This window comes from Balaenoptera physalus (genome assembly GCF_965194825.1).
Source record: "Balaenoptera physalus genome assembly, chromosome: 5".
NCBI lineage: Eukaryota > Metazoa > Chordata > Mammalia > Artiodactyla > Balaenopteridae > Balaenoptera > Balaenoptera physalus.
In genome coordinates, this window is record NC_138884.1 from 75,497,516 (window position 1) to 75,522,895 (window position 25,380).

Consider the following 25,380-nt stretch of genomic DNA (forward strand, 5'->3'; position numbering starts at 1 on the left):
CCTGAGAGGTTGTGACAATTTATACACCCATAAGTTTGCTCATGCCCCTTACCTCCCTAACACGTGTAGTACCAAACATTTGGATCTTTGCCAATCTGATAATTGGCAAACGATATGGTTAGTTTAGACTACCTGGTCAAGTATCTTAGTTTAAAATGTATCAAAGAATAATAATTACTAATTTTATGTAGCAAATTATCATTTCCAAAGCATTTTCATATGTTTTCTCATTCAATTCTTACAATAACCTGGTGATACAAGCATTTTACCTAGAAGCAAACTGAAGCTGAGATAAGGAGGAGAAATGAACCTCTGTATGTGGTGAATACTTTATGTACATAAATTCATTTAATTCTCAACACAATATGGAAGCAGATATTATAGGCTTTATGATTCCCATTTTACAGATGAGGGCACTGAGGTTCAGCATGGTTAGGTTACTCACAGAAATCACACAGCAAATAGAGGGGTTAATGGTGCAACTTTGCTGTCAGACTAGCGTGAATGAACTACCTTACTAGCTGTGTGAACTTGGACAAGTGTATTAATATGTAGAATTGGGAGAATAAAAGTACCTACCCTATGGGGGGGTGTCAAAATTAACTGAGGTGGTGTATATAAGTAGCACAGTGCCTGGCACACAGCAAACCCTAAACAAGTGTGTGTATGTGTGTATATGTGTGTATGTACATGTATGTGTGCATTTGTGTGTGTGTGTGTGTGTGTGCATGCCAGGATTCAAACCCAGGTTCTTGGTTTCCTGAGCCCTCACCTCTTTGTTTTCCCCCTCCCAATGACTCAGTCTGTCTAGGCAGTAGACTCAGTATTCTGACCCAGTTATTATCTTTGTGTGAGTCGAGGGAAGGGCAGGAGCAGAGGGGAGGGGAGGCATTTCCAGGTTTTCATGTGCCTGCCACCTCCTCTCCAGCCAGGGGAGAGGTTGACCCTTTCTGTACCTGATTATCTTCTTCATCAAATGGGTCATGGGGCAGTATTGATAAGGTGGAGACTCTTACAAGCTTTCTTTTTTTTTTTTTTTTTTTAAAGAAGAACGTGACTGGGAGCTCAGGTAGTTTTTGGCTTTTTTAAAAATTTTATTTATTCATTTATTTTTGGCTGTGTTGGGTCTTTGTTTCTGCGCGAGGGCTTTCTCTAGTTGCGGCAAGTGGGGGCCACTCTTCATGGCGGTGCGCGGGCCTCTCACTGTCGCGGCATCTCTTATTGCGGAGCACAGGCTCCAGACGCGCAGGCTCAGTAGTTGTGGCTCACGGGCCCAGTTGCTCCAGGGCATGTGGGATCTTCCCAGACCAGGGCTCGAACCCGTGTCCCCTGCATTGGCAGGCAGATTCTCAACCACTGCGCCACCAGGGAAGCCCCTACAAGCTTTCTTTGACGTCTTGGAGCAAAATAATTTGCAAGCCACATGGACTTGTGAGTGAAAAGGTGACGCTTGTACTAGGGACTCATGTGGAAGTTGCCCATGGCTCAGGGGCACTGTTGATTAGGGTAGGCTAGTACTGGTGTATTTAGATGCCTCCAAATCAAGTAAATAATTATAATCCAATAAACTGCAGTTGTGAAGTTGAGCAGAACCTTCTGTGATTTTAGAAGGGTCTTTATTCTTTCCCTTTTGAAAAAAAAATGACAGGAAGTAAGTGATCAGGAAGTGCAGGAACAATAGGCTTTTCCTGGAAGAGTGGCTCTGAAGTGATGACTAAACATTCAGACATGCTGGGCTGAACCGGCAGAGGCTGAGGCCATGGCCACAGCGGAGAGAGGGGCCAGAGGTAACTTCAGAGAGAGGGACATCAGCTGAAGTGTATTACTGACTACTCCCTATCTGGTGGAAATAAGTGAGAGATTAGGGCAAGGTTACACTGGACCTGGAGACCATCACGTTGTTAACTGGCAAAAACTGCTGCCTGACTCGAAGACTTTAAGGAGTTCTTAGTATCAGTCAGGAACAGCCAAGAGAGACTGCTTTCATTTGCTTCGGTAAAGGAAACATCCTAGAGGTTTTTGAAATGTCTTAAGAAAGGTAGCAGACAGCGAAGGTCTGTTGCCTGTTGGTCTTCCATCTTTTAATCCACTGAATTCTGTTTTGAAAGACTCTGTATGACTAGCAACATTTATTAAGCCGAGTTGTTTTTCTCTTTATAATTAATCATGATTTGTAAAAAATAAAACTACCCCTCTGAATGCCTCATCAGCCTGATGTAATCCGTGTGACCACGCTGAATTAATGTAATCTGGGGAAGGAGAAGAGACACACGATGCTTAAGGTATGCTAAGCTGCCTTCTTACCAGCGAATGCATGATTTTTCCTAGGCTTTGTGACATGTTGACAAACCCCTCTGGAGCCCTTCCTTCTAGCTCCTCAGACCCTTTAGAGAACCAGGAGCCTTAGCATCTGTTTTGTAGGGGTTCCTAGGAAAGGAGAAAGTCCCTTTCCAATGGAGCATCAGATTGAAGTAACATTAACGTTTTATTTCTTTGAAAAATATTTAAAGATGATAAAGGAAAAAAAAATCATTCATAATCTTACCACTTAAATTATATAAGAAGAGTATCTTCTTCAGCTCTCTCATTTCATGTCCCTGAGGTAACATTATGAAGAAACAAGGTGTATATTCCTCTCATTTCTTTTCTTAACTGTGTAATTATACACACGCACACACACACACACTCTCTCTCACACACACACACCCCTGCTTTCTTAAACAGAATGGGATGCAGTTTGCTGTTTTTTACTTGATTCTCTACATTAGTACTTAGAATTTTTCTTTTTTAAAAATGGTTACAAAATAGTTGACGCATAACAAAGTTTATTACGTGCTATTTATTCTTCTAAGCATTTCCAAGTATTAACTAACTTTAATGCTCACAACAACCTCTGAGGTAACCACTTTTCTCATTCCCATTTAACAAAGGGAGGAACCTGAGGCCTTGAGAGGCTGCGTGATTTGCCCAGGATCATAAACATTAGTGCAGCCAGGACCCCAGCTCAGGCAGTTCGGCTCTATCACCCACACAGCTCACTCTACCGCTCACATTTGCAGCCACTGTGCCATGGATGGACCATGGCTTAGTCAGCCTTTCCAATTTTTTTCTTCTTTGTTATTTCAGTGCTTAATAAATACCTCTGTACATACATCTTTATGTCCTTTTGCTTTTCTGTCTGAAGTGTTATCTCCTACAAGTGGGATTGCTGGGTCAAAGAATAGATGTATATAAAATTTGAATTAAAGTTATTTTTTCTTCCAGTTTTATTGAGATATAATTGACATACAGCACTGTATAAGTTTAAGATGTACAGCATAATGATTTGACTTACATACGTCATGAAATAATTGCCAGAAGTTTAGTGAATATCCATTATCTCATATAGATACAAAATAAAAGAATAAAAAAAACAATTTTTTCCTCATGATGAGAACTCTTAGGATTTTCTGCTAAGAGCAGTATATAATATATAGCAGTGTTAATTATATTAACCATGTTGTACATTATAATATATATATATTATATTAACCACATTGTACCTCCCTAGTATTTACTTATAACTGGAAGTTTGTACCTTTTGACCACCTTCATCCAATCCGCCCTATAGTTTTAATTATTTCTCACGCTTTAACATGCCTTACATCAAAGAATACAGTCTATACAATTTTTATATCAAGTGTTTGCTTAGTGGGCATTCTAAAAAGAGGATCATAGCTTTACTTAAAAATATAAACATAGTCTGATCGTGGAACAACAGATTAGGCAATATGTGGATTTTCTAGGTCCCGTCTTTCTTCTCTCCATTTTCGTGTCATGTCACTGCTCTACCACTTATTAATAGGTTAACCTTGGGCAAGTTAAGCCAAATTTCCTCATCTGGAAAATGGGGATAACAAGAGTATCCCATTCTGTGGAAGTATTGTGAGGACTGAATCAAATAATTCATGCCCAGCATTTGACATCGTGCCTCGCACACAGGAGGCCTGAGACAATGCTAGCAGGGAGCTGAGGCAGCAGCACAAATCAACATCAAGAGTGGACAGTTTGGGGGCTTCCCTGGTGGCTCAGTGGTTAAGAGTCCGCCTGCCAAGGCAGGGGCACGGGTTCGAGCCCTGGCCCGGGAAGATCCCACATGCCGCGGAGCAACTAAGCCCGTGAGCCACAACTACTGAGCCTGAGCTCTAGAGCCTGCAAGCCACAACTACTGAGCCCACGTGCCACAGCTACTGAAGCCTGCGCGCCTAGAGCCCGTGCTCCGCAATAAGAGAAGCCACTGCAGTGAGAAGCCCGCGCACCCCAACGAAGAGTAGCCCCCGCTCGCCGCAACTAGAGGAAACCTGCGCGCAGCAACGAAGACCCAGCACAGCCAAAAATAAATAAATTAATTAATTTTAAAAAAAGGAGTGGACAGTTTGTTAGCAATCAAACTGGGTTCAATATGCAAGAGGTTTCCGAAACAGAGTATGAAGAAGGCTTCTGATGATTACAACGAGGTTATCTGGCAGTTGGAGTGAATGGGGTGAGAATTTCATGAAATTGACCACTAAGTGGGATGCCATGAGCAGCCCCTTCTAAGTTGCCCTCCATTCAGAAAACCCCCTCCACGGCCCATCCAGCGTCTCTGACCAGCTGGCTTCTCTTCATCCTCCTACCTTCAAGGTTCTATCTTCCACCTTTGCCATTTCTTGTCTACAGCCTCTCCCCGGTGATCTGTTTATGCTTCGGTGGTTACAGAAACTTAGAGAATAATTAAGGACAGAGGAGAAAGAAGTGATTTTTTGTTATGAGGATGGGAGGAAAGAGGGTTGAGAATGTTGGCCAACTTGGAGATGGGGGTAGGGCAGGAAGGAATTCAGTTTAAAATGTCACCTTTTGGACTTGATTTTCACCATTGGCTTTTTGAGTCTCGGTTAATTGAGTCTTTTTGCCAAAATGATAAAATGCTCCCCTTTTGCATTTGGGGTAAGTTGATAGGAATTAATCAGACTCTGTGAAGTGTGTAGAGGAGCGTATGACCTATCTAGGTATGTGTGGGAGTAGTTCCACCAGATGTGAAAGTCAAATTAGTCAGCGCAGTTGCTCCCTGCAGCTGGGGGGAAGGTTTATCTGGGAAAGAGGCTGAGTCTGTTGGCTAAAGCAAGACTTTGGGTTTTATCCATGGTTTCTCATATTCCATGCATTTAATAATTAAGAGTTGGCTCTATACCAGTAATGTGGAGCCTCAGAATTAATATGTGGGAGTTTGGGTGAATAACGTTTTGATGCTTATTATTACCTGGAGATAACTACTGGGTCTGTAAGACTAGCCAGGAAATCTCATGAAAAGAGTTCCTTTGTTGATATACTGGCTCCTGTTTTATTGTATTTGGTGGAGCGATCTAATGAAAATAATAATTTTTACTTTTCTGGTTTATTTGTGGCTTCAACTGAGAAGCTAAGGAACGTGATACTGAAAAAAGGACCAGGGGAAAAATGAATTAATGAAGCCTCCCCAAGCTCTGAGTGAAGAATACTATAGAGGCCATCTGTGGTCTGCCTGCCCAGTGCCCTTCGTCTCCACAGGGTACATCTCTTTCTGCGGGAAAATCACATCTCCCTGACCCTGATCTTACGGTTTGGATGGAGAGGGCACTACCTCCTGGCTCTGGTGGGAACTCAGTTTCAACCAATAACACCACATCCCTCCGGTCACAGTAACTAATTCTGGGGCTGGCCCTTGACCGATGCCAGATCAGACAGAGACAAGCCTGAACCTCTTGCTCAAATCCGTGGGATTGCTAAACTGGCAGTACGTACACCCAGAGCTTCTGGAAGTCATCTTGCTACCACAGGAGGGGAACCTGCCAGAGAAGAAATCCAACATAAAGGAGAGCAGAGCCAGGGATGGCTACTAATTCCTGATGACACCATATGAGTATCTGGATCCAGCTGCACTTACATCCAGAGCTACTTGGATGTTTGTTATCTAAACAAATAAAAAGTCTTTTGTTGTTGTTGTTAAGTCAGTAATAACTTGAATTCTAAGTATTCTATACCCAGGAAGGAAGAATCTCTCCGTATACAAATTTATAGCCTAGAGAAATAAAATGTCAGACTCTTCTGTTAATTTTCATGGTGTCGAAAAAAGAAAAATATCTCAGTGATGAGACTATTGGCTAGTTTCCAAAATGTGTCAGGAGGAGGAATCATATTATTCTTTTCCTTGCTCCCAAATATGTTTCTGACAGCCACATGGTGTTCAGATAGCCAGCGTTTGTGTAGAAATCCCCTGTCTGTCCAGCCTTATCGTGTTCAGCGGATCTCTGTTTTGCAGAGACTAGGTGTCCTTTCTCCCTCTTTTGCCTTTGCTCAACACATCCTATGTCTTATCTGGAGCTCCTGGGAGCCAAGTTTCTCTTTTCAGATGAGCACCTCCCCGTGTTAGCGCATGAATCATGCTGACAGTACAGACTGTCCTTACCCTGCAGGTCCTGAGGAAAGGAGAAGGCTTGGAAGGCTTATGTAGCTGTATGATGACAATCTACAGACAGAGAAATAAGACTGCTGAGACCACACATGCAAATGGACGTTGACTTTAGCCCTATGTTAGGAGAATCATTTTCCCCAGAGAACAGAGTTAGTTAGTGCCACCCATCTGTTGCCAAGAGCCATCCCTTAGACCCTTGATGTGGGATTGTGAAGTAGAGTTGGCCTAATGACAAGGGGGCATAAAAATGGGAACTTCCTCACTCCAAATGTCTGCTTTATATGGTAGAAAACTATGCTCAATTTGTAAGAATTTATTTCATATTCTGCACCACTTTGCAATGGTCATAGGAGACCCAGCACTGGCCTGAGCATCTCTAGATTAGGGATTGGGAACTCAAGTGCCTGCAGGTGCCAGGCAGCTGGCAGAGTTGGGTGACGTGGACTGGGTGGGGCCGGAGCACTTGCTTGCATGATTCAAGGGAGCTGTCACCGTTCAGCTCCGTCTGAGGGTCACGTGCACGTGCAGCATGCACTCTGTGCTGTTGGATCTTACGTGCTTCACCAGAGGGCCTGGAACCCAGAAGCCATCCGTTTGCAACCTCTGACTTGATAATAACGTAGGTGATTGTTCCAGGTGGCTGGATGTTGGGTTGGGTCTAAACCTAATTTAGTTCACTTTGAATAGGACCCAAAGTGTCGTGGTTTAGAGCACAGACTCTGGTGTCAGGCCGACCTGGGTTTGTGGCCTGGCTTTGACATTTACTAATGTTATGACCTTAGCCAAGGAATTTAACGTCTTGGAGATGCAGTTTCCACATTTGTAAAATGGGGTTGCATCTGGCTTGTGGGTGGGCTTGGGGGGTAGCAGAATTTGAGGTTAAGTGACATGATCCTCTTAAAGCTCTTATGCAGTGGTTTTGTAAAAGCGTAAAGCTTTCATAAATGCTAGCAGTTCTATGACTAGAAGTGACAGAAATCCAAGTAAGAAGTTGTTTTTTTATTCTCCAGAAGCATAAAGTCAGAGAGACAATATTGTGTAGTGGTTAAGAGGTACAAACCCTGGAGTCAAATCTTGCTCTCTTTCTAGCCATGAGACTTTAGCCTCAGTTTTCTCATCTGTAAAATGGAGATCTAAGGTTGTCTATCCCCAAAGATTCTAAATGATTACATGATTTAACACTTATAACTGAGTTAGCATTCCTAAAACATTTAGAACAGAGCCTGATACACAGTAAGGGCTATGGGAGTGAAAGTTTACAATACTGTGGTTGCAGTGAAGTTTTAATAGCTCTTGTAACTTTGTCATTTGAGTAACACTGTATACGTATCCTGGAACTTGTCGTTTACATTATACTAACTTTAATAACACCTGATGCAATTATTTTTAACTTAAAGAGTCACGAAAGTTTATTTACTATTATAAAGGCCACTTCAAATCCACAGTGAAAGGTATAAAAATGTAGAGTATAAAAAAATGAATGCAATTATGTCAAGTTCTTTAAAAGCAGGTTTTACAAAACTCATCTAGATGAGAGTCACGTACATTAGGAAAAAAATAATTTGTTGAGCGCCTGTTTTGTGCAATGCACGTGGTGAAGCCTAGAATCAAAGCTAAAGCAATAAATGGGGAAAGGTAAACACCTCTACTTCAAGCCAACGTACGTGTCCACCCACACGAGCATATTGTCGGTATGGGGACATTTCCTGAGATCTTTTTCTACCTTCAGAAGTTACCTGGTAGCGCTGGTGTACAGGGGATAAAGATCAGTACTAGTGAGTTCAGAAGTAATGCAGACACAAGTTGCTTCCAGGGCGGGTATAAGGAGCTCAGCCAGGAGGCGTCCGGGGTCTTGCACGGTGGGAAATGGGGAAGAAGACCAGTGGAGGGGTTGGGCGTGCTCCTTCGCTGTTTCTTCTTCCCAAAGCCTAGGGGGAGAGTGCGTCTCCGAAAGATTTCGATCTGAATTTCGTGGGTGTCTGAAGGTAGGGGAGACTGGCATCTTCTGCCCCGCCTGGAAGTGCGTGCAAGAGCCCAGGGAGAAGGGGAGGGACGGGGTGACCGGGAGGCCAGGGGTGCGGAGGAGGCTCCGTCCCGGACGAGGGCCGCGGGGTCCAGAGCTTAGAGGCCGAGGAGCGCAGGCTGCCGGCTTGCTGGGCGTCGCAGAAGCCAAGTGGGAGAGGCGCGTTTCCTGGCCCACAGTGGCACCTTCCACCGAGATCAGACCGGGCTCCGGGACACCCGCCCGGGGCCCCCAGGCAGAACCCCCCTTGGAAGGTCCTGTCGAGGCCTCCACGAGGTCCCAGGAACCCGCAGCCCTGCTGGCCCATGAAAGGGGACCGCCACCACCTCGCCGTGCACGGAATGCCCTCCTACTCCGCGCCAACTCCAAGCCCAGAGTCACCGTCGACTGCCTGCCCTGGGAAGGAAGGGAGCTAACTGAAATGAGACGCTGAGTAACCAAAAAGGGGTGGGAAGTTAGGGAATCGGCCTGAGGTGTGATTACGGGAGGCACTTTCCAGCTGGAAAAGGGCAAAGGAGGTTGTCCACAGAGTAGTTGGTGGCAGTTATTTGAAAAAGTAAAAACATCTCATGTGTATGCACTTCTGATGAATTGAGTTACACACTCACAGGCAGGGCTGCTTTTGCAGCTCAGCCAGCTTGGGTGTTGGTGTCAGCGAGCTGGTTTACTTGTGGGGTGACCTCAGGTGAGCAGTCATGTAACTTCCCTGAGGCTTAGTTTCTTCTTTGTTAATGTGAGGCTGACAATAACCTCTTAGCTACCTCACAGGGTTCTGTTTAGGGGCAACTGAGGCAATTTCTGAGTGAAAGTTCAGAATGATCAAGTATTGTATAAACCTTAGCTCTTATTAAATGAATTTCAAATTCACTCCTCCCCATGCTTTCTGATTCATCTCATGATTTAGGGTATAACTGCTTAAAGTGGAGAGTTGAATATTCAGCTCAATTTGATAGATATTTATTGAATGACTCCTCTTGTAAGCTGTCTATAGAATTTGATCAGTGTGGACAACTGGTCTGAATCACATGAGCCTCCTTTAGGATTTTGTCAGTGGCTTTTGGGAGGGTTGGGTATATATTACTGACATGTCATCTTCAACTGTTCAGTTCATTTTCTGCATGATTGCCTGTTGACCTTCCATTTTTTACTATGGAGAATACCTGTTATGATGATAAATAATTGGCTTTGTTTCCAAGTTATTTCCTATACCTAATTTATTCTTATTTAGAATTGTAATCAAACACTGTTCAGTGGTTTAATGGGGGGCTTCACAGTTCAAGCTAAGACTGACTTTATTCAAGGGGGAGAATACAATTTTATTATTTATGCTATTTCAGGTTAGGTTATTTTCAAATAGTTGAATAAAGCTAAATATGTTAAATATGTACATAAACTTGAGAACTCTAAAGAGAGAAAAATCCTTCTGCAAACAACTACATAATAGTTTGGAGGAGGAAAAAGCCCAAAGTTGTATTTTAAGGTAAAGAAGTATACTTTAACTAGAATAATTTATAATTTAAAGAACTGACCCTGTAGCTTGAGTTCTACATTATAATTTCACTGCAGTTAAATCCAAAGAACTATTTTCTCCCTGATGGAAGTCTGTTTACATGTATGGTTCCTTCATAGTTTTAAAAGTATAATCGTATATTGCCTCATATTACTTAAATTTATTGCCTAAGTATTATTCTAACAGGAAAGACAGTCCTTAGAGCAGAGAGATTGTGTGGCTCTTTCCTAAGCCCCTCCACTCAGTGTTTTTCACAGAACTAAGCCTAAAATAATTACGTAATATATATCTTTGACTTGATTAATTGTCCAGTTGCTTTTGTTGTACTGTGATTTGTTTCTATTGGGCCAGATATTGTTATCCCTAATTTAGCTAAACTTAGACTTTTTGTAAATTTAAACCTTATCTCATAAATTACCTTGGGCTGTCAGGCTTCTGTAACAATTTCAAGGGGGTTATCATTTCCCTTCTTTAATCTACAGAAGATTAAGAGAATAAAGTCTCTTAGAATAGTTCAGAATGGCACTCATTGCGAGCAACTTTGAAGAAATAAAGTTGGAGAAATGTCTTGCAGCTATGACCAGCCAACGCATCCACTGTCCTTTGCTTTGGGTTTTGGTTTGAGGTTCATAGAAAGTCATCTCCTTAAAGGGAGAGCCATCTTGGATGATATTTAGCCTCTAGTTTCTGTCTAGGGATGGGCCGGGGCGGGGGGGCGGGGGGAGCGGGTGGGTGCGTAAGAATGATGCTTCTTTCATCACTGATCACTTTGGTGACATCAAAGGATTAAGGGAAGTGTTTTTCCCTAGGCCTCTCACCTATTTCTCTTGTCCCTTCCTCTTCACTCTCCATAAAGCTTATCTTGGAAGCCAGGCACCATTTGCCATGTGACAGTAAGGTGTGTGTAATACATGCTTTGATGGGTTTGTGTTTATAACACAAATACATGGAGTTGTCTTTGAGGCAGGAATTGCTTGCTATCAGGAGGTACATCCTGAACAGGGATTACCAAGGCTGGCCTGTGGTCAGATCGTCTTCCTCACATAACTTTCTCTCCCCCTTCATATCTATACCTTTACTTATGAGAATCTCACTTTTTTTTTTTGTTGCTTTTGTTGTTCATTTTCTTTTCTAATCTCACCCCTTCTGTGAATAAACTTTTGTTTCATCCCGAGGAAAAAAACCTCTTCCAGTTTCACGGGGGGTAGAGGTGAAAACAAAATGAAACGGAAAGCTGTTCGGATAACCCAGGAGGATTTTAAGACCGCTTTGTTATAACAATCCTTTTATGTTTGAAATATTTATTGGGCCTCTTCCTGGTCACGATCGGAAGGGAAACCTGAATTGGTGCCCTCTAAGTTGCTCGGGCGGACAGAAGAGTACGTGTTTACAGTCAAGATGGTGCTTGATCTTGGAACGACAGGAAATGATTTTGCAAATCCAGATAAACTATTTTATCCTAGAAAGCATACATGCCAAACACAGTTTAAAGTAAACACATAAGAATCCTTGTGTTGTTCCGAATGGGTAGGGTGTTGGGAGAAGCTAGCATTTCTCCAGATTAAGGACAATTCGGTGTGACAGTTGCCTCTAAGTGACTTGTTTTGCCTGTGTGTCCTCTTGCAGGTGTAAGCTTTTGGATTTCCATAATGGAGCAATGCATAGCGAAATAGTGGAATTTGTTTGAATGAATGAATGAATGGGATAACCCCCCTGCCCCCCAGCAACTTCTGGAATTTGCATCCTATGCCAAAAGTTGTGAGTGCCTTCGAGTAAATCACGATATACTTGATCTCCACTTTTGGTAGTAGTTCTGTACTAGTTTGGTACTAGTTCCCTTCCAGACAGGGTGAACCTGGTATCTTAGTTCTATTCTTCCTTCCAAAATTATTTAAAAAAATTTTTTAAGTTTGTATAGATGAATATTTTAGGACAATATTACTTTAAAGTTTATTTAGATAAATACTATGGAAAATCACCAAGAAAGTTTTGAAAAAGAAGATTAGAGAGAGGGACTTGCCCCACCAGATTTTAAAATTTGTTGTAAAGCTAATAATAAAACAATATGAAATAGAAAATATAACAGACCAATCACAAGCACTGAAATTGAGACTGTGATTAAAAATCTTCCAGCAAACAAAGCCAAGGACCAGATGGCTTCACAGGCAAATTCAATCAAACATTTAGAGAAGAGCTAACACCTATCCTTCTCAAACTCTTCCAAAATATAACAGAGGGAGGAACACTCTCAAACTCATTCTATGAGGCCACCATCACCCTGATACCAAAACCAGAAAAAGATGTCACAAAGAAAGAAAACTACAGGCCAATATCACTGATGAACATAGATACAAAAATCCTCAACAAAATACTAGCAAACAGGATCCAACAGCACATTAAAAAGATCATACACCATGATCAAGTGGGGTGTATCCCAGGAATGCAAGGATTCTTCAATATATGCAAATAAATCAATATGATACACCATATTAACAAATTGAAGGAGAAAAACCATATGATCATCTCAATAGATGCAGAAAAAGATTTCAACAAAATTCAACGCTCATTTAAAAAAACCCTCCAGAAAGTAGGCATAGAGGGAACTTACCTCAACATAATAAAGGCCATATATGACAAACCCACAGCCAACATCATTCTCAATGGTGAAAAACTGAAACCATTTTCTCTAAGATCAGGAACAAGACAAGGTTGTCCACTCTCACCACTATTATTCAACATAGTTTTGGAAGTTTTAGACACAGCAATCAGAGAAGAAAAAGAAAGAAAAGGAATCCAAATCGGAAAAGAAGAAATAAAGCTGTCACTGTTTGCAGATGAGATGATACTATACATAGAAAATCCTAAAGATGCTACCAGAAGACTGCTAGAGTTAATCAATGAATTTGGTAAAGTAGCAGGATACAAAATTAATGCACAGAAATCTCTTGCTTTCCTACACACTAATGATGAAAAATCTGAAATAGAAATTAAGGAAACACTCCCATTTACCACTGCAACAAAATGAATAAAATACCTAGGAATAAACCTACCTAAGGAGACAAAAGACCTGTATGCTGAAAACTATAAGACATTGATGAAAGAAATTAAAGATGATACAAAGAGATGGAGAGATATACCATGTTCTTGGATTGGAAGAATCAACATTGTGAAAATGACTATACTACCCAAAGCAATCTACAAATTCAGTGCAATCCCTATCAAACTACTAATGGCATTTTTCACAGAACTAGAACAAAAAATTTCACAGTTTGCATGGAAACACAAAAGACCCCAAATAGCCAAAGCAATCTTGAGAAACAAAAACAGAGCTGGAGGAATCAGGCTCCCTGACTTCAGACAAAGCTACAGTAATCAAGACAGTATGGTGCTGGCACAAAAACAGAAATATAGATCAATGGAACAGGATAGGAAGCCCAGAGATAAACCCACGCGCATATGGTCACCTTATTTTTGATAAAGGAGGCAAGAATATACAATGGAGAAAAGACAGTCTCTTCAGTAAGTGGTGCTGGGAAAACTGAACAGCTATATGTAAAAGAATGAAATTAGAACACTACCTAACACCATACACAAAATAAACTCAAAATGGATTAAAGACCTAAATGTAAGGCCAGAGACCATAAAACTCTTTAGAGGAAAACAAAGGCAGAACACTCTATGACATAAATCACAGCAAGATTCTTTTTGACCCACCTCCTAGAGAAATGGAAATAAGAACAAAAATAAACAAATGGGACCTAATGAAACTTAAAAGCTTTGCACAGCAAAGGAAAACATAAACAAGACGAAAAGACAACCCTCAGAATGTGAGAAAATAGTTGCAAATGAAGCAATTGACAAAGGATTAATCTCCAAAATTTACAAGCAGCTCATGCAGCTCAGTATCAAAAAAACAAACAACCCAATCCAAAAATGGGCAGAAGACCTAAATAGACATTTCTCCAAAGAAGATATACAGATTGCCAACAAACACATGAAAGGATGCTCAACATCATTAATCATTAGAGAAATGCAAATCAAAACTACAATGAGGTATCACCTCACACTGGTCAGAATGGCCATCATCAAAAACTCTACAAACAATAAATGCTGGAGAGGGTGTGGAGAAAGGGAACCCTCTTGAACTGTTGGTGGGAATGTAAATTGATACAGCCACTATGGAGAACAGTATGGAGGTTCCTTAAAAAACTAAAAATAGAACTACCATACGACCCAGCAATCCCACTACTGGGCATATACCCTGAGAAAACCATAATTCAAAAAGAGTCATGTACCAAAATGTTCATTGCAGCTCTATTTACAATAGCCAGGACATGGAAGCAACCTAAGTGTCCATCACCAGATGAATGGATAAAGAAGATGTGGCACATATATACAATGGAATATTACTCAGCCATAAAAAGAAATGAAATGGAGGTATTTGTAATGAGGTGGATGGAGTTAGAGTCTGTCATACAGAGTGAAGTAAGTCAGAAAGAGAAAAACAAATACAGTATGCTAACACATATATATGGAATCTAAGGAAAAAAAAAAAAGGTCATGAAGAACCTAGTGGCAAGATGGGAATAAAGACACAGACCTACTAGAGAATGGACTTGAGGATATGGGGAGGGGGAGGGGTGAGATGTGACAGGGTGAGAGAGTGTCATGGACATATATACACTACCAAATGTAAAATAGATAGCTAGTGGGAAGCAGCCGCATAGCACAGGGAGATCAGCTCGGTGCTTTGTGACCACCTAGAGGGGTGGGATAGGGAGGGTGGGAGGGAGGGAGATGCAAGAGGGAAGAGATATGGGAACATATGTATATGCATAACTGATTCACTTTGTTATAAAGCAGAAACTAACACACCATTGTAAAGCAATTATACTCCAGTAAAGATGTTTAAAAAAAAAAAAAAAAGGAAACGAAATTGAGTTATTTGTAGTGAGGTGGATGGACCTAGAGTCTGTCAAACAGAGTGAAGTAAGTCAGAAAGAGAAAAACAAATACTGTATGCTAACACACATATATATGGAATCTAAAAAAAAAAGTTTCTGAAGAATTAGGGGCAGGACAGGGATAAAGACGCAGATGTAGAGAATGGACTTGAGGACACGGGGAGGGGGAAGGGTAAGCTGGGATGAAGTGAGAGAGTGGCATGGACATATATACACTACCAAACGTAAAATAGATAGCTAGTGGGAAGCAGCCACATAGCATAGGGAGATCAGCTCAATGCTTTGTGACCACCTAGAGGGGTGGGTTAAGGAGGGTGAGAGGGAGAAGCAAGAGGGAGGAAATATGGGGATATATGTATATGTATAGCTGATTCACTTTGTTATAAAGCAGAAACTAACACACCATTGTAAAGCAATTATACTCCAATAAAGATGTTAAAAAAAAATCGTGGCAGGATTTTTCCACTGGGTCAGTTAACAGCTAACATTTAGTGAGCATTTACTGTGTGTCAGATACTATTCTAAGACCTTTTCATGTATTAAGTCAATCCTCAATACAGCCTTTTGACATCAAAACTGTTTTTATCCCTATTTGAAGTTGAAAGAAATGAAACATAGGGAGGTTTAGTAACTGGTTCAAAGTCACATAGCTAAGAAGTGGTGGAGTCAGGATTTGAACCCAGGCAATAAAATCAGATCATTACCTAGGTTATGCTATAGTATAAAAACTGAAATTCCAGCTGGATTAAAAATCTAACTGTATAAAATAACATCTTTATAACATACATGATAAAAAGGTAATCCAGAAAAACAGTTATATAATCTTGAAATTGGAGAGACTTTCTTAAGCCAGATAGAAATTCCAGAAAAAATAAAGAAAAATATTGATCTGACAACATTAAAAACAAAACCCCAAATTTCTGTTGACAGGATACCATGAGCAAAATCAAAAGTTCAGTGGTTACCAAAGAGGAAATATATTTGCACTACATTTCACAGAAAAAGTGTTTGTATTTGTACTCTACAAAGAACTTTTATAAAATGACATTTTTAGAAAAGTCCAGTTGAAAAGGATATGGACTGGCAATTCAGAGAGGATAAAGTGCAAATGGACAATAAATAGTTAACAGTGGCAACGTGTACGGTGCTAATAGGCTTTTAGGGAAACTCCCAGTTCTGTTTGGGTTTGCTTTGGTCAGGGAACTAAGGTTTTCCTTTAAGTTCTTCCTCCCCCACCCTGATTTCTTTTCTCCACCACCCCACCTTCCACCCCTATCACCTTTCAAGATGTTAAAATTCCTTATCCTATGCTCAGAGAGTCCAGGACTGTTGGGTGGAGGGCTGTCAGTATCTGGGGAGTGAGTCGTTGAAGGTGAACACTTAAAAGCTACCTGGCAGTGATTTCCTGCTGCTCTGCTTCCTGGTCCTCTGAACAGAAGATATTTCTCCTTCCTACTCTGTGACCTGGAATCCTTCCCATCCCTTTCTCTGCCCCTAGTTAGGATGGGTCTTCTGCCTCCAATTTCCATCTTCAAGCCGGAGTCTTACTAGCCTTTGAGAGAGCAAAAGCATTAAAGTCTTCCTGTTCTACACTTGGGCCTGAGGCTTCTTTGAGTCTCTGTTGCAGCTTAGAGTGGGCTTGGGGCTGGGGTGATAGAAAAATAACCATCAGAGTTCAAAGGTACCAGGGAGAGAACACGGAAAATGTGTAAATTAACATTTTGAGATATTATCTTGCCAGAGGTCTATGTTTTTAACTTCTCTGGTACTCAAGAAATGCAAGTAACAATGAAATGACCTTTTTTTTTTGCCCATTAGATTGGTCAGAGTTTAAAATATTGATAGCATTCAGTATAGGCCAGAGCTAGGGGGAAGGATACCCTTATATATTGTTGGGAGATGAATTGCTGAAACTTTCTAGGAATTGTTAAAACATGTCTGTACCCATTGAAACTTAAATTGACATAAGCTATGACCTAACAGTATACGACTATGAATTGAGCCCAAAGAAACAAAAGCACTAGACATATGGATTTACTTACAAGGTTGTATATTGCAAAATTATTTACCAGGGAGCTCTAGACAATCCAAATGCCTATCAAGGAATACTTGAATAAGTTATAGCTCATTCATATACTGGAATACCATATAGCTACTAAAAAGAACATCTTAACTCTATGATCTCTTTTATTTTATAAAAAACAATATTAAGAGCTTTAAGTATGGTAAATAAGTTTATATTCTGTAAGTGTAGAAAGTATGAAAGATATACACCACACGATTAATTTAAGGCAAGCCTCATATAAACTTCAGTGACTCCAGGGACCAGGCTGAATGTCAATGCAGCAGAATGGACACTGAAACCTCTGTGGAGTAAGAAAGGGTTATTGTGTTGGGGTCCTAAGAAAGTGGCAAAGGATGGGTTCCAAAGCACAGAAGAAGGGATATTTGGGGGTCAGAAGAAACAAAAATAGGACAGGAACAGATGTAGGTAGGTCGACATGATAGATAATGGGAGATGAGGCATTCCAACTGATGGCTTTTCTTTTTCCCATAATGTTGGAGTAAAGGGTTCGAAGGAAGTAAAGACAGCTTAGAGAAGGTTTCCTGGAGAATGAGAAAGAAAAAAGTAGGAATGCAAAGGTCCATTTAAGGTTAATGAGCATTAATTTAGAGTGGAACCATTATATCCTTTTATTAGATTGACATGAGCACCAGAAACTGTATTAAAAATGAATAAAAATTCTTGGTAAAGTAGAAGTTAAGTTATTTTTACTTTTCTAGGAGAAAAATTCAAAAGTCCAATATTAGGAACAATCTCAAGAAATGGAGGGAGTTACTTGCTCTTTCACATTAGAAAATTTATTTTTAGTCATAGAATTTTTTAAACAGCTTTATTGAGGTATGATTCATTTACCATACAATTCAGCCACCTAAAGCGTACAATTCAATGGGTTTTAGTATCTTTGTAGATATATATGCAACCATCACCACAGTCAATTTTAGAACATTTTTATTTCTCCCCAAGGAAATCCATACCCTTTAGCCATCACCCTCCCCTCCCCACCCCAATTTAATCTTCCCGCCCCCCAATCCCTGCTCCCACCTTCCACCCCAGCCCCTGGCAACCATTAATCTACTTTCTGTCTCTATGGATTTGCCTATTCTGGACATTTCATATAAATGGAATCATATAATACGTGGTCCTTTGTGACTGGCTTCTTTCATTTAGCATAATGTTTTCAAGTTTTATCCATGTGGTAGCAGGTATCAGTACCTCATTCCTTCTCATTGCCGAGTGATAGTCCATTGCATGGATAAACCACCTTTTCTTTATCCATTCAGCAGTCCATGGGCATTTGGGATGTTTCCACTTTTTGGCTATTATTAATAATGCTGCTATTAACATTCTTGTACAAGTTTTTGGGTGGACATACGTTTTCATTTCTCCTGAGTATATAAATATAAGTGGAATTGCTGGTAACTCTAGGCTTAGCCTTTTGAGGAACTGTCAGAAGGTTTTCCAAAACATAGAATTTAGAACTAGATGGGATCATAGAAATTACTAGAGATATTTAAGTCATCTCTAACTGTAAGTGGGAGACCAAACTCAAAAAGCTAATTAGTGGGAGATAAGAACCTAGATTTTGATTTTTTTGTTTAATGTTGTTAATTATTTTTTATTTCTTTAACTTTTTTATCTTAAATGTTTAAAATTTCTTTACACATGTACTCATACATATACATTAGTTTCCATTAATATGATTTTAAACGTACGATTTAGTATAAAGTTTTGGATTTTCTTTTCCCTTTTTTATGCTTATCTTATTCCTCCTTCTCACATTACCTTCATCCCCTCCATGAGGTAATTAATACTAATAACCTAAAAAAAAATTCTCTCATGTTTTCTCCATGATAATATAATCCTACATATACACACATACACGAAGGGGATTTTAATCACTATTTTACAAAAATGGGATCATCTTATACTATTTTTCTGCACATTGCTTGTGGAATTTCCTCCAAATCAACCAGTGTACTTTTATTTTTATTTTAAATGTCTGCAGAATACTCAGTGATACGGGTGTTTTATAACTTATTGAGCCTATCAGTGAATGTTCACTCATTGTTCCTGGTTTTAATTTAATTTTTGGATAAACAGTGCTACGATAAACATCCTTGCTGCTCAGGTGTGGTCCATGACCTGGCAGCATTGGCGTGCCAGGGAGCTTTATAGACATACAGACACTCAGGTTCCAGCCTGCCCTACTGAATTAGATTTTGCATTTGAACAAGATCCCCAGGAGATTCATATTCACATTGAAAACTGAGCACTGACCTAGTTAGTACATATGACCTTTCAGTCAAGTGCTATCATATCTATAGTTAGATTCCAAGGTGAATTCTGGGGCAAAAGGGTACACATACTTTCAATTTTAATAGATGCTTTAACAGACTGCTTCCTTTAAAGACTGCAGCACATTGGATTTTTACCAGCGCTGTTAGAGAATAGCGCTTTTCCCCCATGTTCCCATTAACAATGAGTGTTGACGTTGAGATTTTTAAGGAAATTTGCTATGATAGGAACATTTAGGTTTTATTTGATTTTTCCCACGTAATTGAGCAAACTATTCATAAGATAGTATTATTAGAATAGTACCAATTTCAGTTTTTAGATTTCGAAGTCAAATGATAGAAGGAACGAAATACAAAAAATAGCAAAGCATAAAGATGCAATTATCTAATAGAAAACTTCTCTCCTCTTTGTTAACCTTCCTTGGTGCTAACATGGGAAAATGGGTACCCAGGATAGTGATCACGTGACCAGCTGGATGTTTACAGTGCCTTGTTCACACTTACTGGGAATGTTTTCAGATAAATGATTGGGAGAAAAGGTAAAACACAGTAAAGGTTTAACAAAGTCTGCTTAATCTCAAAACTAATCATGGAGTTGTAAATTAAAATAAAATACCATATTTTGCCCATCAGATTGACAGGGTTTTTTTTTAACATCTTATTGGAGTATAATTGCTTTACAATGGTGTGTTAGTTTCTGCTTTATAACAAAGTGAATCAGCTACACATATACATATATCCCCATATCTCCTCCCTCTTGCGTCTCCCTCCCATCCTCCCTATCCCACCCCTCTAGGTGGTCACAAAGCACGGAGCTGATCTCCCTGTGCTATTCGGCTGCTTCCCACTAGCTTTCTATTTTACATTTGGTAGCGTATATATGTCAATGCCACTCTCTCACTTCGTCCCAGCTTACCCTTCCCCCTCCCCATGTCCTCAAGTCCATTCTCTACGTCTGTGTCTTTATTCCTGTCCAGATTGGCAGATTTTATTTTATTTTTGGCAGATTTTAAAATTAACAATATTCAGTGTTGGAAAAGGTGTGGAAAAACAGACATGCTCATAAATTGTTGATGGGAATATAAATTGATAATGTCCTTTTAGGGAATGAAACAGCAGTGTATATAAGACACTTCAGTGCACATACCTTATGACTCAGCAAGAGAGTAATCTGTCTTACAGATTTAGTCATACGTGAGAAAAAAGATATACTAAAGGACATCCATTGGAAATTTGAGACCACTTAAATGCCCATCCATAGGGACATGAATTTACATATTTTGGTGTATTGATATTGTCTATATCTGGTATGGGGAAAGGGAAAGCTCTACAAGACATATAGCTAAACAACAAAAAAATCAAGTCTCAAAACAATGTATCTTGTACAATCCACTTTTGGAAGTGATAACACAAAAGATGTGTGTTTGTGTACACGTATCTATGTATATAATAGAAAAACACAAACCAAACTGCTAGCAGTGGCTACCTCTGGGTATGTGTTGGAGGGAGGGTGGTTGGAATGGTGGTGAAAGAGTAACATATACACTGTTTCCTAAACAATATCAATTGTTAACATTTACGGAGCACATTATATGTCTAGCATATGCTAAAAACTTTCCATGAATAATCTTAATCCTGACAACCACCTGATGATGTAAGTACTATCGTTACTATCTGAATTTTACCATTAAGTTAACTGCGTCACAAATAGGTGAAGTAATTTGCTTAAGGTGATGCAGCCAGAAAGATGTGGTGCTGTAATTTGAACCAAGGTAGCCTGACTCTATAGAGACCATGCTCAGAACCTCAATTCTGTCTACCCATCTATCCATTACCTACCCTCCCATCACCTATGTTTGTTTATCTATCAGCTATTTATCTATCTATCTACCTACCTACCTACCATCTTCCATCTATCGGTTCTGTCACACTAAGGTTCTCAAGCCACCATAGAGAAAATTAACCCAGTTTTCTATTTACATCATTGAGCTACAATATAATTTATGAAAACACACTGAGATTTTCAGAGAATAGCATAATTGACAGGTGATGTAACTGATTCTGATTCTTTACCAGAGTGAGGGAGAATTGCCTCATTCCAGGACATTGTGTGATGGCCTGATTGTAGATCTCTGGATGGAGTAGAAAAAGCAACCTGGTATAATCCATCCCCCTAGCTGGCCACTGATCTACAGAACCAAACATTCCATAATGTTAGTGATTCTCTCCTTTATTTTGCTAAAGAAGATCATCTCCCTTATTTCTTCCAGAGTGTGTGAGTGGCAGAATTGGTATTGAAATCAGGTTTTCTGACTCTGAGTTCAGTGTTCTTTCCACTATATTATGATTTGGGATTTATAACACACATCTTACTTCCTGTAGGATGTAACCAGACAGATGGATACACAGTGCAGACCCATTCCTGTGTTTGGAGACCTCAAATTTGTATATCATTATTTAGAAGGAAAGAAAGGACTGAACAGCCAGTGTTGAGTGATGTTTTATCACCAGCTTCAAAGGTTTGGCCATTATATGCTCTTAAAAATTAAGGAGGTCCAACTAATTTCCTGGGTGTTATGTTTAACTATGTAAATTAATTAGCTAGTTGGTTTTACAGAGACACCCTCCAAAAAGTTTTGTTCCTCTTAAACAAAAAAACCCCAGCTTGGTGGTATGGTTAGGTGATGGTGTAGTTAAGTGATGGTGTGGTCATATGATGGCTGGACATGAAGCAAATCACCCGCAGAAGACATGGGCAGCTTGATGAAGCACAATGATGGGTCCAGGACATAGAGATGGGCAGTATGTCATTGTCAGCTAAGCCCATGTGCAGGTGACTGCCCCTGAACAGAAAAAAAAGGTCAAGGGTCAGGAAACATGTGGACCCTGAGGAGAGCAGAGAAAGTACTGAGTCTAAACCACTTTTCCTGATTTTATTCAAGCCAAGAGGAAGGCAAAGGGCTGTGTCATCTAACTTTCCCTGAACCGGTGCATCAGCAGAACGGGCTGAGCCTCTCCCACTTACCTCCTGATCCCACACACAGAGTTCATGGCCATCCAGCTGCCCTGTTCGGATCTCCAGCAGGCAAAGGAGAAAGGCCACTTGGACGTCTGGAACTCCTCAATCTTGCTCAAGGCTGGCAGCTGTCACAGAATGTCATCAGCTAAGAGAGCATCATAGCAACATGTTTCCCACTTCTTAAACCATTAGTCTCTCACATTTTATGGTTAGTTCTATGAGCACATTTTTTTTCAGCTACGGAACTCAAGGTTCTGAGGTTTTGAACTATTTATTAGCGCCTAAAAGTCAAAATATTCATCCATCTATTGCTTGAGGAAAATTTGATTTTCTGTAAGGGAATGACCTATATGCTGAAATAAAAAAAATCTGTGTGTAGTGACCATTCTTCATGCCTAATGTTTCATTTTTATGAACCTTCTGTTAACATTCTGCCTCACTTTGAGTGGATGTCTCTAGGTCATTCATTGACAAAGAAGAATATTTGAAAAACAAAAATGTCAATATTACGTATGTACATGTAGATTAAACTATTTTTAAAAGTATAAATGTGATATACTTTTAAAAACTCCACCAGCACTGAAAATATTAAAGTAAAAAATAAAAGTCAGTTACTGCTCTCACAAATATCACATTGTTAACAATTTCTCACATTGCCTCCTGGAATTGATTGGTGTATGAGGGGCATTCATGAGGTACAGATGTCCTTTTTTGTTTTCACTAAATGGGATCATACGAGACATTACTGCTTGGCAGTTTGATCTTTTCCATTTGCAATATCCTTATTGATGGATATTAAGGTTGTTTTCAAAACCTTTTAATCATCTAACATTGCAATGAATATCCTTGTTATAGGCAACTTTGCAGACTTGTGCATGTATGTCTTCAAATCATTACACTTGGGTTCTTGTTACCAAAGTTTTCAAAAGCAAAGTTTTGAAAACTGGAAACAGAGCCTGAAGGCAAAAATAAAGGGTATGACATGTCCCTAGATTTATCCTCTTCAGTCTCTATCCTCAAATGCTACAGATAATTGGAAGCTGACTATAGGAAAAGAAGAGAAGCAAAAAGAAATATATTTATGAAATATGGACAAGGATTTTCTTGGGTGTCACTCAGTTCAGCTCTTAGGAGAGATGGGACTTGGTAATTTTTATCCTGGTAAAGTATTTAAAAGAAAGTGATTTCATTTGTCACAAAATAAGTAATTTTTTTCTTCTTCGAGTCTTACCACCACTGAGGTTTTCCTATCCTTTCCAACTCTCAGTTTTTGTTCCTTCTAAGAAATGCCTATGATACTAATTGTTTGTCTTGTAAATTTGACATGCTGTGTATTTAGCCTTACAGATTGATTTTCTAAGGTATGTTTTTTGACTTGCTTGTAATCTTATAAACCCCTTCAAGGCAAGCTTGGTCCTCTCTATATCCCTTGTAGCACCTCTGAAGCAATATGCAATGCTTTGGAAATGGTAGTGAATACTTAGTCACTTGTAAATTGACTTCTCTAGGCTCTAGACTCCTGACTTATTTTTTTATCTAACACGATCTGATGAATAAGGGAAATATTTTTTCCACAGCCCCTTAGTAAGGTGGCCCAACGCTTGGCATCCCATTTCCTAATCTGTGTTTCCAAGGTCTGGGTGGACCAAAACACGGCATTTTGGTAGACAATGACCATGAACCTTTGTTTTGTTTCCTTTCACAGGTCAGGGGGCCTCAGCTGGCACATAAGTAGAAACAGATGTTCAAAAGGCTAAGGAGGTACGTGGTTCCAATGTCTCAGTTCTGGGAAAAGGAAACACTTCACAGAGAATAGGTGCCACCTGTAGGGGTTATAGTTTGCCAAGCAAAACCAGTTTGGCTAAAGATTGCTAAAAATAATTCCCAAGGGCATAAGGTAATGTTTGCTTAAACATGAAATTGAACGAGGGTGTTGTGTGTGTACGTGTCTATGTCTGTGTGTGTACCTGGCACTCCAATGAAGCCTATTCACCCATTTATGAATTCCAATTGCTGACAGAACATTTTTATTTAATATTTGACCTATCCATAAGGATAGAGTTATTAAATTTGTATCTAACGGCATAGAAGAAAGAATTTTAAATTTTCTTTTTTTCAACCATCTCACTGAGATTTTTTTTTTTGGGGGGGAGGGGGATTCAATGCTTTTTTTTCTGAAGACATTTCTTTCAAAGCTACATCTTCTTGGCATCATTCCTGGCTATTAGCATTCCTCTAGTTAAAATTTAAGAAAAATAAGGAAGCAGAAAGGTATTGTAAATAATAATAAAGAATTGAGCATAGGGTATACTGAATGCTTCCCTAAGTTTTCATCTATTTTTTTTTTAACATCTTTATTGGAGTATAATTGCTTTAATATGGTGTGTTAGTTTCTGCTGTATAACACAGTGAATCAGCTATACATATACATATATCCCCATATTTCCTCCCTCTTGCATCTCCCTCCCACCCTCCCTATCCCACCCCTCTAAGCCATCACAAAGCACCAAGCTGATCTCACTGTGCTATGCGGCTGCTTCCCACTAGCTATCTATTTTACATTTGGTAGTGTATATATGTCCATGCCACTCTCTCACTTCATCCCAGCTTACCCTTCCCCCTCCCTGTGTCCTTAAGTCCATTCTCTACGTCTGCATCTTTATTCCTGTCCTGCCCCTAGGTTCTTCATGACCTTTTTTATTTTATTTTTTTTTTAGATTCCATATATATGTGTTAGCATACGGTATTTGTTTTTCTCTTTCTGACTTACTTCATTCTTTATGACAGACTCTAGGTCCATCCACCTCACTACAAATAACTCAATTTTGTTTCTTTTTATGGCTGAGTAATATTCCATTGTATATATATGCCACATCTTCTTTATCCATTCTTCTGTCGATGGACACTTAGGTTGCTTCCATGTCCTGGCTATTGTAAATAGAGCTGCAATGAACATTTTGGTACATGACTCTTTTTGAATTATGGTTTTCTCAGGGTGTATGCCTAGTAGTGGGATTGCTGGGTCGTGTGGTAGTT

At 39.8% G+C, this 25,380-nt stretch overlaps 1 protein-coding gene and 1 long non-coding RNA gene across 2 annotated transcripts in view; one reads left to right on the forward strand and one right to left on the reverse strand.

Moving 5' to 3' along the window:
- LOC309662098 overlaps positions 1-10,716 on the reverse strand; it is a 306,967-nt gene extending 296,251 nt beyond the window's left edge. The window contains exon 1 of the long non-coding RNA XR_014264513.1: positions 3,565-10,716. This is a non-coding gene — a long non-coding RNA (uncharacterized lncRNA). The remainder of the gene's footprint in view (positions 1-3,564) is intronic.
- The window catches only part of KDR (kinase insert domain receptor), a 174,364-nt gene that overhangs the window by 32,312 nt on the left and 116,672 nt on the right, over positions 1-25,380 (forward strand). The window contains exon 2 of the mRNA XM_082464435.1: positions 24,050-24,105. The gene's annotated coding sequence lies outside the window, so the exon portion shown is untranslated. The remainder of the gene's footprint in view (positions 1-24,049; positions 24,106-25,380) is intronic.